This window comes from Saccopteryx leptura, chromosome 2, assembly GCF_036850995.1.
Source record: "Saccopteryx leptura isolate mSacLep1 chromosome 2, mSacLep1_pri_phased_curated, whole genome shotgun sequence".
NCBI lineage: Eukaryota > Metazoa > Chordata > Mammalia > Chiroptera > Emballonuridae > Saccopteryx > Saccopteryx leptura.
In genome coordinates this window covers 220,120,435-220,132,085 of record NC_089504.1, presented here as the reverse complement: position 1 = coordinate 220,132,085, position 11,651 = coordinate 220,120,435, and positions in this window count along the sequence as shown.

Here is an 11,651-nt window from a genome sequence, read left to right as displayed (position 1 = left end):
TGAGATATTGCAGATTATGCTCCAGATCACCACAATAAAGTGAATAATGCAATAAAGGCCCTGGCCGGTTGGCTCAGCGGTAGAGCGTCCGCCTGGCGTGCGGGGGACCCGGGTTCGATTCCTGGCCAGGGCACATAGGAGAAGCACCCATTTGCTTCTCTACTCCCCCCTCCTTCCTCTCTGTCTCTCTCTTCCCCTCCCACAGCCAAGGCTCCATTGGAGCAAAGGTGGCCCGGGCGCTGGGGATGGCTCCTTGGCCTCTGCCCCAGGCGCTAGAGTGGCTCTGGTCGCGGCAGAGCGACCCCCTGGAGGGGCAGAGCATCGCCCCCTGGTGGGCAGAGCTTCGCCCCTGGTGGGCGTGCCGGGTGGATCCCGGTAGGGCGCATGCGGGAGTCTGTCTGACTGTCTCTCCCCGTTTCCAGCTTCAGAAAAATACAAAATAATAATAATAATAATGCAATAAAGCAAGTCACATGAATTCTTTAATTTCTCAGTGCATATAAAGTTATGCTTACACTATACTGTAGTTGATTAAGTATGCAGTAGCATTCTGTCTAAAAAACAACGCGCATACCTTACTTAAACAATACTTTATTCCTAAAAATCGCTAACCGTTCTCTGAGCCTTCAGCAAGTCTTAACCTTTTTGCTGGTGGAGGATCTTATCTTCAATTTGTAAAAAATGCAGTATCTGTGAAGCACAATAAAAGGGGGTCTGCCTAATTTACATAACTTAAAGAAGGTCTTCAGAAAAGGAAGAAAAAGGCTTTGCTGAAAGTACTTCTGCTTGGCTTTAAGCAAATGCTTCTAATTCTTCTCACAACCCTAACGGGAATTTCAGAACATGTATTCCATTTTATAGAGTAAGAAACAGGCCTTGTGCTTACTTGGTTACTACAGAGGGGGGCGTAAGCTCTCACTCTCCACCATCTGATGTAATAAAACTAAACTTTGAAAAGACACTTATATTCTATAACAAAGCAGTGGGCAGAATGAAGACAAGAAAATAATAACTTCCGTTTCTTCTTAGTTTCCCATTTTTACTACATTTTACTAGGTTCTCGGACTTTCATATTCTACCAGGTTCTCAAATTAGAGAGGTAAACAATCCTACTTTATACAAAATCATAAAATTCAATTTTTTTTGGATGTGGTATAACCAATAACAGTGTTTGTGTTTCCAACACAGACTGTGCCAACACGTTGTGTATGTGTCTATAGATGGTGAGATAAATAGATCGATTGATCGATCATTAGGGTGGCTACTGACCCTCACAACATCATGTTACAGCTAAGGCCCAAAGATGGTCAGCACCTAGCCCAAGGTCACACAGCTAGTAGATGGCAGAGCCAAGACCTGAGCCATGCCAGTATCGAACCCAGGCTGTCTGGCTGTCTTCAAAATACATCCAAAACAAAACTCACACTTTGTATAATGAGAGCATTGAATTCTGCTAAATTGACCCCAAATCAAATTACACACTAGCATAACACAACCTAAAATATCCAGTTGTAAAAATATAAAAATAAAAAATGTGGCTGCATGCTGTATATTTGTTCAAAGGTGGCTGCTATTTGGCCAACTATTTATTCTAACGTTGGAATCCTACTGTTAAGTTTCCGTAGGTTTCTAATCCTAAATTTGGCAGCTTAGACCTGTTAAATTAATTAAACAAGGAAGCCATTAAACCAAGGTGATCCTCTTGCCATGGTGGCCTATGTCAGCAAACCAAAATCTAAGCCTATAAATACCTCAAGGTTAGGAAGTCAAAACATTCCAGGCAACCAATGACGAGCAGCCAAGGAGGCTTTAGGTTTGCAGTTTCGGTTGCAGCAGATCAATCACTTCATTCTTTGCTTCCACACTCTCTACAACCGTCTCCCCCCAACCCCCACCCTGGGGCCTGGTAGGGAGCGCTCCTAACAACTTCTGCTCTGGCATTCCCAAATTCAAATGAATTTTTTCTCAAATCACCTCTCAAAAATGTTACATGCCTCAATTGATCTTTTAACAGGCCCCAAAGATACTGTTAGAAATTATTAGAGAAGATCATTTAGATCAGTGGTAGTCAACCTGGTCCCTACCGCCCACTAGTGGGCGTTCCAGCTTTCATGGTGGGCAGTAGCCAAGCAACCAAAGTATAAATAAAAAGATAGATTTAACTACAGTAAGTTGTTTTATAAAAATTTATTCTGCCAAACTTAGTGAAGATCCAACATAAAGTACTTGGTAAGTAACTTTTATTATATGCTTTAACTTGCTGTAACTCTGCTTTATAAATTTTATAAAGTAAAGTTACTTCCCTACTTTATAAATCACCATTACTGTGGAACTGGTGGGCGGTTAGAAAATTTTACTACTAACAGAGATACAAAAGTGGGCGGTAGGTATAAAAAGGTTGACTACTTCTGATTTAGATGAAACCAATTTTAGCATGTCATGGAGCAGACAGTCTCCTTTTGGAGAGCTGCAGATCTGGGCGGAAGGCAGGAAGCTTTTACAGGATTAAGGATAAAAAACAGGAAGTGAGTGCAGAGCTGGGGGTTGGCTTGGGTCTGGGGACTGGCTGGCCTGATGGGCTGAGCTTCTGCTAAAGCACAGCATTTACAGGGACCTGAAAGGTATCTATTCTGTTTTGCAGACAGGGCACCCTGGGCAGGAGCGGCTCCATCTTAGGCCTCATCATTTATCTCAACAATATCTAAAGCTGCTGAGTTTAGTGATCACCCTAGCCCTTGAGGCTGGGCGATAAAGGTTCCAGGGCATTTATATGATCTGAGAGGGCCAACCTCAAACTCTTTGAGCCCTGCTGGGTTTAAGCCTCCATGTCTGCATCTTGACTGTCCAACTTTTCTTAAGTTTCTCCTGAAATTCCTGTGTCCCCTGATGCATCTGAGGCCACCACAAAGCAACCACTAAAAAAAAAGTATTCTCCATCAAGATAAGGATTTTCTCATAAAACGTATGACTTTATGACATCAAAATAACTTTTATTTTTTCTTCTTCAATCTGCTCCTATTTACTGAGCACCTACTACCTGCTGAGTGAATTGAGCAAAGGAGGGCTAGGAGTATGCATCATTGAGAAGCCTACATTTTCTCATCCCCTGTATTACACCAGTGGGGAAAACACAGTGTATCTGACTCAGGCACAGCCAGGATGGTCTCATGAATATGGTAAACTGAACAAGGAGTCCACATTCTCATAGTTCATTGGAAGATGGACAAAAACTTGTTCAGTTAGAATAAAAAACAAAGCTTCTCATCTTACCCACACCCACAATACTGGCCCAGTGCAGAAAGTTTACAATCAGTATGTTAGATTAGTGAATGCTACTGATCATAAGTGATACTAGATGAGTCAATGTCACTAATAAGAATGTTGAATTCTTATTAATAGAGAGATAAGAGTATTCAAATGTCATTTCAAAGGAATAAGTCTATGGTTTTTAAAAACTATTTCATGTTAGTGTTAAATACGGTGTAAAATTATTTACATTTTCTAACTTTTGTCTGTATAATTTCTCTAGATTTTAAAGCAATGACTTCTAAGTTGGCATTAGTGCTTAGCCTTGTCATGAGAGGTTATTTATAGGCCAAGATTTTGCCATCTATGCTTAATTATACTGTCATTTTATGACCAAATTCAATTAAAGAGTTGAAAATTTGAAAAAGCAAACATGAAAATGAATTTTTTATTTTATTTTCTAGAATATAGTACATTAAATATCTCTTTAAATTTATTGCAGTTTCAAGGAGTACATTAAATATTTAATAATTCAAATTTGGAAAGGCCACAAAACTCATGTCAGCCCATTTATTTTATATCAAAAGTGTCTCAAAATAAGGAATAAAAACCTTAAAATATAGGTTTTTAGTTAAAGCTGTTTGTTAAAGGAAAAAACGCTAAACTCTCTGGAGCTGGTCTTCCTGTTTCCAACTGCAACCTGGTTCCTTCTCTGGCTATGTTCCCCTCCCTTTCCTCCTCTCCAGAAGCCCCTCAGCCTGACTCCTATGGGACTGGTTTTACAGATCTCCATTCTACAAGGAGGACCACCCTGTGAGATTGGCAAATGAATAGTGGACTAGCATAACAGGTCCTGGGAAGGGCTTCTAAATCCCCACCAATTTCCTGAGCCCTGGCAGCAGGGCTCTAGCAGCCCCTGGACCCTGCCTGCCTGATGGTGAAGTCTTTGCTTTCTCAATCCTGCCCAGGCCCATTGAATGATGTGCATCATATTTTTCTACTTCGTTTCTGTTTGTCTCCTCGGCCTTTGATGGGGACAAGTGACTCACCTCCAATGCTGTCACTACTTTCTATATCTTGATACCATCTAGATGACTAATGCCTATGACACCTGTAGAGCTGGGTGAGGACACTGTTTGTTGAGACCTCACTCACTCTAAGGCTATTCTATTCCTTCCTAGAATAGAAACTGAAAGTTGTTGGTGACCACCACCAGATTTGTTTCCCTGTTCTCTAAACCAGAGAAGTTAACCCGGTCACAATTTCAAGTTGCTTGTTGTGATAAAGCCGACTTGGAGGTCATGGTGTGTCAAATTCACCTGTTCAGAACATAGAATGTTCTTTCAAGTGTGACCGCCAACCCAGAGCAGTTCATTACCTGCCCTCCATTGGTCAAGATTCAGTTTCAGTCACCTTTGTGCCATTCATCAAAGGGAATGTTTACCACAATTGTAATGACTCCTGCCATTGTACAAAAGGCTACACCTAAAACACACAGGCCTTTCAGAAAGCACAAAGGGGCATTGTGCAAACTGTGTCCCATGAGATAAACAGGCTGATAAACACGCCATTTACAGCCGTGCTCCGCGGGCCCATACCACTTAATCTTTGCCCGTGTATGGCCTTCGAGCCTGTGGCCTATTTTTTTCAGAAGCTGAGTCTTTGCTATGAGCATAATTAATTTGTTCTGTGTTTAAAAATCAAGCAAAAGCCTGACCAGGTGGTGGTGCAATGGATAGAGTGTTGGACCTGGACACAGAGGACCCAGGTTGAAAACCCCAAGGTCACTGGCTTGAGCGCAGGCTCATCCAGCTTGAACACAGGCTCACCAGCTTGAGCGCAGGGTCATTGGCTTGAGCGTGGGATCATAGACATGACCCCATGGTTGCTGGCTCCAGCCCAAAGGTCATTGGCTTGAAGCCCAAGGTCGCTGGCTTGAACAAGGGGTCACTCTGCTGTAGCCCCCCACCCCCGTCAAGGCACAGATGAGAAAGCAGTCAATGAACAAGTAGAGCTGCAACAAAGAACTGGTACTTCTCATCTCTCTCCCTTCCTGTCTGTCTGTCCCTATATGTCCCTCTCTCTCTCTCTCTCTGTCACACACACACACACACACACACACACACACACACACACACAAAATCAAGCAACCGCTAAACTTTATGCTGGGGAGAGAAACTTGGGCTAAGGTGAGATGTTGTGGGTCTGGTTTTCAGTCTGTGCTACTAACCAGCTAAGACACTTTAGAAACTCACACTGTCCCACGGGGAACCTCAGTTTTCTCAATTGACAAGTGAGGAGATTGGAGACATCAGAGTAGCAGTCTTCAAAGTATGGGACAGGAACCCCAGGGGTCCCTGAGCCTCTTATTGGGGATCTTTTTTGCTCAAAATGACTTTCATAAGTGGTATTTGCCTTTGTTAAAAAGTTTATTGAATTTATTGGGGTGACGTTGGTTAACAAAATTATACAGTTTTCAGGTGCACACCTTCTATAACATACCATCTGTACACTGCACTGTGTGTTCACCACCCCAAGTCAAGTCTCCTCCACCACCATCTGTCCCCCCTCTACCCTCCCCCACCTCCCCCGCCCCCTTGCCTTCCTGAGTCCTCACACTGCTGTCTGTGTCTGTGAGGTTTTTCACTCTTGCTCTCACAAGGGTACAGTGGAATTTCCCAGGGGCTTCATGACACGTGAGACGGCAACCGAAAGATGGAGGCAGGTATGAGAACCCACTGCTTTCTGTTGAGCCAGACATTGAGAAGATTTCCAAAAGTGTGAGACAATGCCACACCTCACCATAATATTTTGCTGTTTCAGAACATGTAGCTACTTTTCATTTAAAAATGTTATTCATGTGAACATGTGACAGGTTTATCATCATTTTTAAATAAATAAATATTTTCAATGCTCGGCAGTTGTGATTTCTTTTTTTTAATGTTTATTTTATTGATTTTTTAGAAATAGACTAGATTTTGATTTGAGTGAGAGACAGGAACATGGATCTGTTCCCGTGTGTGCCCTGACCTGGAATCGAAACGGCAGCCTCTGTGCTCTCGGATGATGCCCTAACCAACTGAGCTATCCAGCCAGGGCACAGTTGTGATTTCTAATATGGTAAAAATCAATAGACTCCACATAAGCAAGAAATTTTAAGAATGTAAAGGAACCCTGAGACCAAACTGTTTGACACTCAAGGCACTAGATCATCTTTAGGGATCTTTTGTCATTGGAACCTCCCTTGCCTGGTTCTCATTTCTTATCTTTTCCCCCCATTGACAATATTGTCATTTTAATTACTAAGACTTCACTTATTTGTTATGTTTATTATTTATGTGCATACCTCCTTTTTTTATATAAACTCCTTGTGGGCTGAGATATTTGTCTATTTTGTTCATTTATTTATCCCAGGCTGCCTAGGACTAGGGTGGCACATAGTAGGCCCTTGATAATATTTGTACAAGGAAGGGGAAAGAGGGCATAGTTCTCCCTGTATCTTTAAAACTGACAGGACAAGTTGCACTATCTCTGTGTTATGGGGGAAACTGAGGCTTCAAAAGTGAAGGGCCCTGGACAAGATCACACAGTAGGAGACAGAGTCAGAAAGCTTCTTCTTTGTCATGTGACTTTTATTTGACACCCAGAAGGGAGCCCCTTCTCCAGTAGAGCCTGGGGATATCAATGTCCCCTGGAATTGGTATTAGCAGAGAGTTTCTGTCCAGCTGGCCCTCAAAGGTGTGGGGACACCACTTCCCCCATGCACAGGTTGCCAGAAAATGACTTCAGAGCACTTTGAAAGAGCTTAGCAGGAAGGCTCAGGTCCACACAGGTGGTGTGAGAGTTCTGGGTCTGTGAACAATGCAGGCCATGGAGTCACTGGAGAGCCTCTGAATGAAATCTGGTGACACAGGTCAGGTTCCATTGCCCACACCTGAAGTGTTTCCAGCTATGTCAGGAATGCCCTCTGAGGGCTCCCATTGCTTTTGCTCCTGGCAAATAGATGATTAGGTAACCATGATCTCAGAGTGGGCCTTGCTGCTCACTCTGGAAATCTCCAGGGACGAAGAGGTAGTACTGCTCTTAGCCAGCCAGGATCCTGGAAGCCATGAGCTTGTAGGACCCATTTCAATCTCAGCCTCTCTAGCCTGGCAGTAACTGCCTACCAACTCTTCTAAAAGATCCTGGTGTTTCCTTCATGGATGGTCAAGACCCTGGAGAAAGGGGAAGCTTCTGGGCCTTAAGGAAGCTTTGGGTTTCTATGGAGGAATAGTCAGGCAACACTAACTGTTACAACCCAGAAATTAAGATCCAGGAATAGGTGCAGAAAGCCAGGAAAACTACTGTAAGAATAACATAAAAACAAGACCTAGTCCCAAGGGGCACCCAATATATTGCAATGATGATAGTCTCAGTCTGTTTGGTAGATGAAAACAGAAAACTGTAGATTGGTGGCTTATAAACAATAGATCTTGATTTTTCAAGTTCTGGAGGCTGAGAGTCAGACCCAAGTGCCAGCAGATTCAGTGTCTGGTGAAGACCCAGTTCCTGGTTCTCCTTGCTGTGTCCTCACATGGTAGAAAGTGGCAAATGAGCTTTCTGGGATTGCTATTATAAAGACATCACCCCATTCTTGATGTCTCTGTCCTCATGTTACAAAGTCTCCACATCTAAATACCATCACATGGGGATTAGATTTCAACATATGAATTTTGGGGCTACACAAATTTTCAGACCATAGCAATGATTATTACAAAAGGCCCTTAGCGCCCTGGCCGGTTGGCTCAGTGGTAGAGCGTCGGCCTGGCATGCGGGGGACCCGGGTTCGATTCCTGGCCAGGGCACATAGGAGAAGCGCCCATTTGCTTCTCCACCCCCCCCCCTCCTTCCTCTCTGTCTCTCTCTTCCCCTCCCGCAGCCAAGGCTCCATTGGAGCAAGGATGGCCTGGGCGCTGGGGATGGCTCCTTGGCCGCTGCCCCAGGCGCTAGAGTGGCTCTGGTCGCGGCAGAGCGACCCCACGGAAGGGCAGAGCATCGCCCCCTGGTGGGCAGAGCGTCGCCCCTGGTGGGCGTGCCGGGTGGATCCCGGTCGGGCGCATGCGGGAGTCTGTCTGACTGTCTCCCCGTTTCCAGCTTCAGAAAAATACAAACAAAAACAAAAACAAAACAAACAAAAAAGGCCCTTAGTAAACTTCTGTTCTCTTTTCTTCTCACTCTTTCCCTTTCCCTTGGCTGCATCTTCAGGTTCACAGGGTAGCTGGTGATGGGGAGTGTGAAATGAGGATGGCAATGCAGATAAAAGGCATGTCAAGCAGTTTAGATTTCACTCAAAGAGCAGGGCAGAGGCATTGAACATTTCTGAGCAGAGGAATAACATAATTAGAGCAATGGATTAAGAAGCATGTCTGGCTGCCTGGTGTAGTACTGACCTAAAGGAAGCTATGAAATGGAAGTTATCTGATGGGAAAACAACTGCCAGATGCTATTGTGCCTATAAGATCAGGGAGAATAGTAATAAGAAATTGATTGTTGAAGAAATTAAGGAGCAAGAATCCACATGCCTCAGTTCCAGATTAACTTGGAATGGGCAAGAGGAAGAAGAGCCTAAGGATTGCCCTTGGTTGGCTAGGAGATAGCCCAGAGGAGGTGCATATTTCACAGATGACTATGGTTGATCCCATTGATACTCATTCTCAGAATAGGTTCGTCCACCTAAAGACTATACTTCCCAGCCTCCTTTGCAGCTAGGTGAAGTCATGTGACTAAATCCAGTCCAATGGGAATGAGCAAGACTGCCATGCGTAATTTCCAATAATGCCCTTACAAGGAAGTGCCTCTGTTTCCCTTCCATCCTTTCCCAGGGAGGAGCATGGACATGTTAGTGAGCCATCTTTAGCCAGGAAGGACGAGGGCAGAACAAAATAAGGGGAGCCTAGGTCCTAACGTCACTAACCAACAAACCAACCTCAGATCACCTTTTTTGAGTGTTATTCTGGAGGACAATCAACTTCAACCTCATTTAAGACCCTGCAATTGTGGTGTCTTGTAACTGACATACTGCGTTCAAATGCTCTTCTCTGTGAAGGGCAGACCCATTTGCTTTCATTGTATTTTAAGTGACTGGGAGATTGAGAGACTGAATCTCCACCCACAGGCACTGCATCCATTTGTGGTGTGAAGAGAACCTGTGAGGTATCTGAGGCTCACGCCAGCTTGGGGACAGAGGCCATTTGGGTCTGCAACACATCTGGGCAGTAGTGGACACTTCGCATCTGCTCTAGCAGGACCAAGTTGGGTAACACACCTGCCAGTGAAGGCCTTGGAGTCATTAGGGTTTCGTGGAAACAAGTGGTAACTGTGTGACCTGACAGGTTTACTGGAAAAGCAGATAAGGCGAATGTGACAGATGTCGGTATTTGTTCTCCAGCAGGATATTCTCCAATGTCTTCTATCTTCAGTGGTAGTTACACAAAAAGAGTTAATCATCTAGGGTTAATGTCTCTCAGAGGGAGAGTCCTAGTGACATACCACAAGCTTTGCCTTAGTCACTATTTGTTGAATGGCTTGTTTATCAAGTTTATAGGTGGTCAATGAAGTCAGTAACAGAAGATACTTTGGATAACAAAACTCAGGAGTCATAAGAATCTAAGAGACTGGAATGATGCACTGAATCTCACCAAATTCATTCATTCATTCATTCATTCACTGAACACATATTAGTCGACACCTAGAACAGGCCATGTGCTGTCAAAGATGCTGGGCCATAGCAACAAGCAAGACGGACAAGGGTTCCACTCTCATTGAACCTGCATTTTAATACACAGGAGAACAAGGCAGCAAAATGAAATGAGAGGTAAATTAACAAGAAAATGTTGTAGCGATAAATGCTTGGAAGAGCGTTATCAGTGTGACGTGACAGTGATGGAAAGGTGAGCCACTTTCTGATCAGGGTCAGGAAGCACTGCCCTGAGCCAGTGACATCTGTCCTGGATGATGACAAGGAGCAGCCTCACAGAGCTGGGGGAAGAACCTTCCAGTAAATAGCAAGGGCAGAGGCCCTGAGGTAGGAGCAGGGTTAGGGTGTTCCAGGAGTAGTCTGAGGAGTATAATGAGCAAGGAGAAGAGTGGTGAAAGAAGAGTAAGGCCAGGTCTCTTAGGGCATTGAAAGAAGCTGGGGCCTCACCTGTGGTAGCACAGTGGATAAGGCGTCGACCTGGAAGGCTGAGGTTGCTGGTTCGAAACCCTGGGTTTGCTTGGTCAAGGCACATAAGAGAAGCAATTATAACTTGATGCTTCCAGCTCTTCCCCACCCACCCCCATCTCTTTCTACTCTCTTTAAAATCAATAAATAAAAGGAAAAAAAGGAAAGGAGTTGATCTATTTTATATGGACTGAGAAGCTTTCAGAGGATTCTGAGGAGAGAGGTGGCTTCACAGGATTTATTTTTTCAGGAACTATATTGGCTGCTGTGTGGGGGAGGGGTTATAAGAGGGCTGGAGCAGCGGGTGCTGAACAGTTAGGAGGTTGGTGCATGGTCAAGGTGAGCAAAATGGTGGCAAGGGTGCAGAAGCACAAAAAGTGAGAAATTAGTAGATCTGAGATATGTTATGGAAGTAGAGTCCACAGGACTTGCTGACAGTTTATGGGGCTGAGAAAAGAAGGAAAATCAAAGGCAACTCCCAGGACCTTGATTGAGCCACCGGGAAAGTGAGGCACTGGTGCCTAAGATAGGAAATGCTTCTCTTCGTCTCCACCATTAACTCACTGGCTCCAGCCACCTTCATCACCTACCTTGATTCCCACTGCAGTCACCTGGCTGGCTTTCCTGCTGCCACCCTGCCTGTCCCCCACAGTCTAGGATGAAGTTTGTTGAGATCAGCACAAAGGGTTCCACATCAACTCCATACATGCTGACATAAACCCCCAGTGTGGTTTATGCACAGAGGACAGGCTGACAGGTAGTCATTGTGTAGATTGTCCTTACATGTCAGAACTTGGACACAATGTTTGTGACAAGGGAGGGAAGGGACTGAGGACAGCAAGCAGGGGAGAAGTGTGAATATAAGAAATGAAACCAAGACAGGAGCTCCATCCAGGAAACCTGAGGTGACAGAAAGGGGAGGAATGTGCATAGCAGAGCAGGGACCACGGGAGTTCTCAGGACCCAGCAGTGACCCTGTGCTGGCCAGGACATAGTCCAATCTCCACCACACGGCAAAGCTGGCCATTGGCGTACTTTTGATCCCTACCCAGAAGTCCACAAGACCAGCCCAGTTTTCTTACCAACTCAGGAGCAGGAATTGCATCAGATCCAAAGCTGAAGAGCCCCAGAAAATCCAATTGGAAAAAGTAGAAATGAGCAGAAACAAGACAGCGTAGATGACCTTCTGGTTCCCTCTGATCTT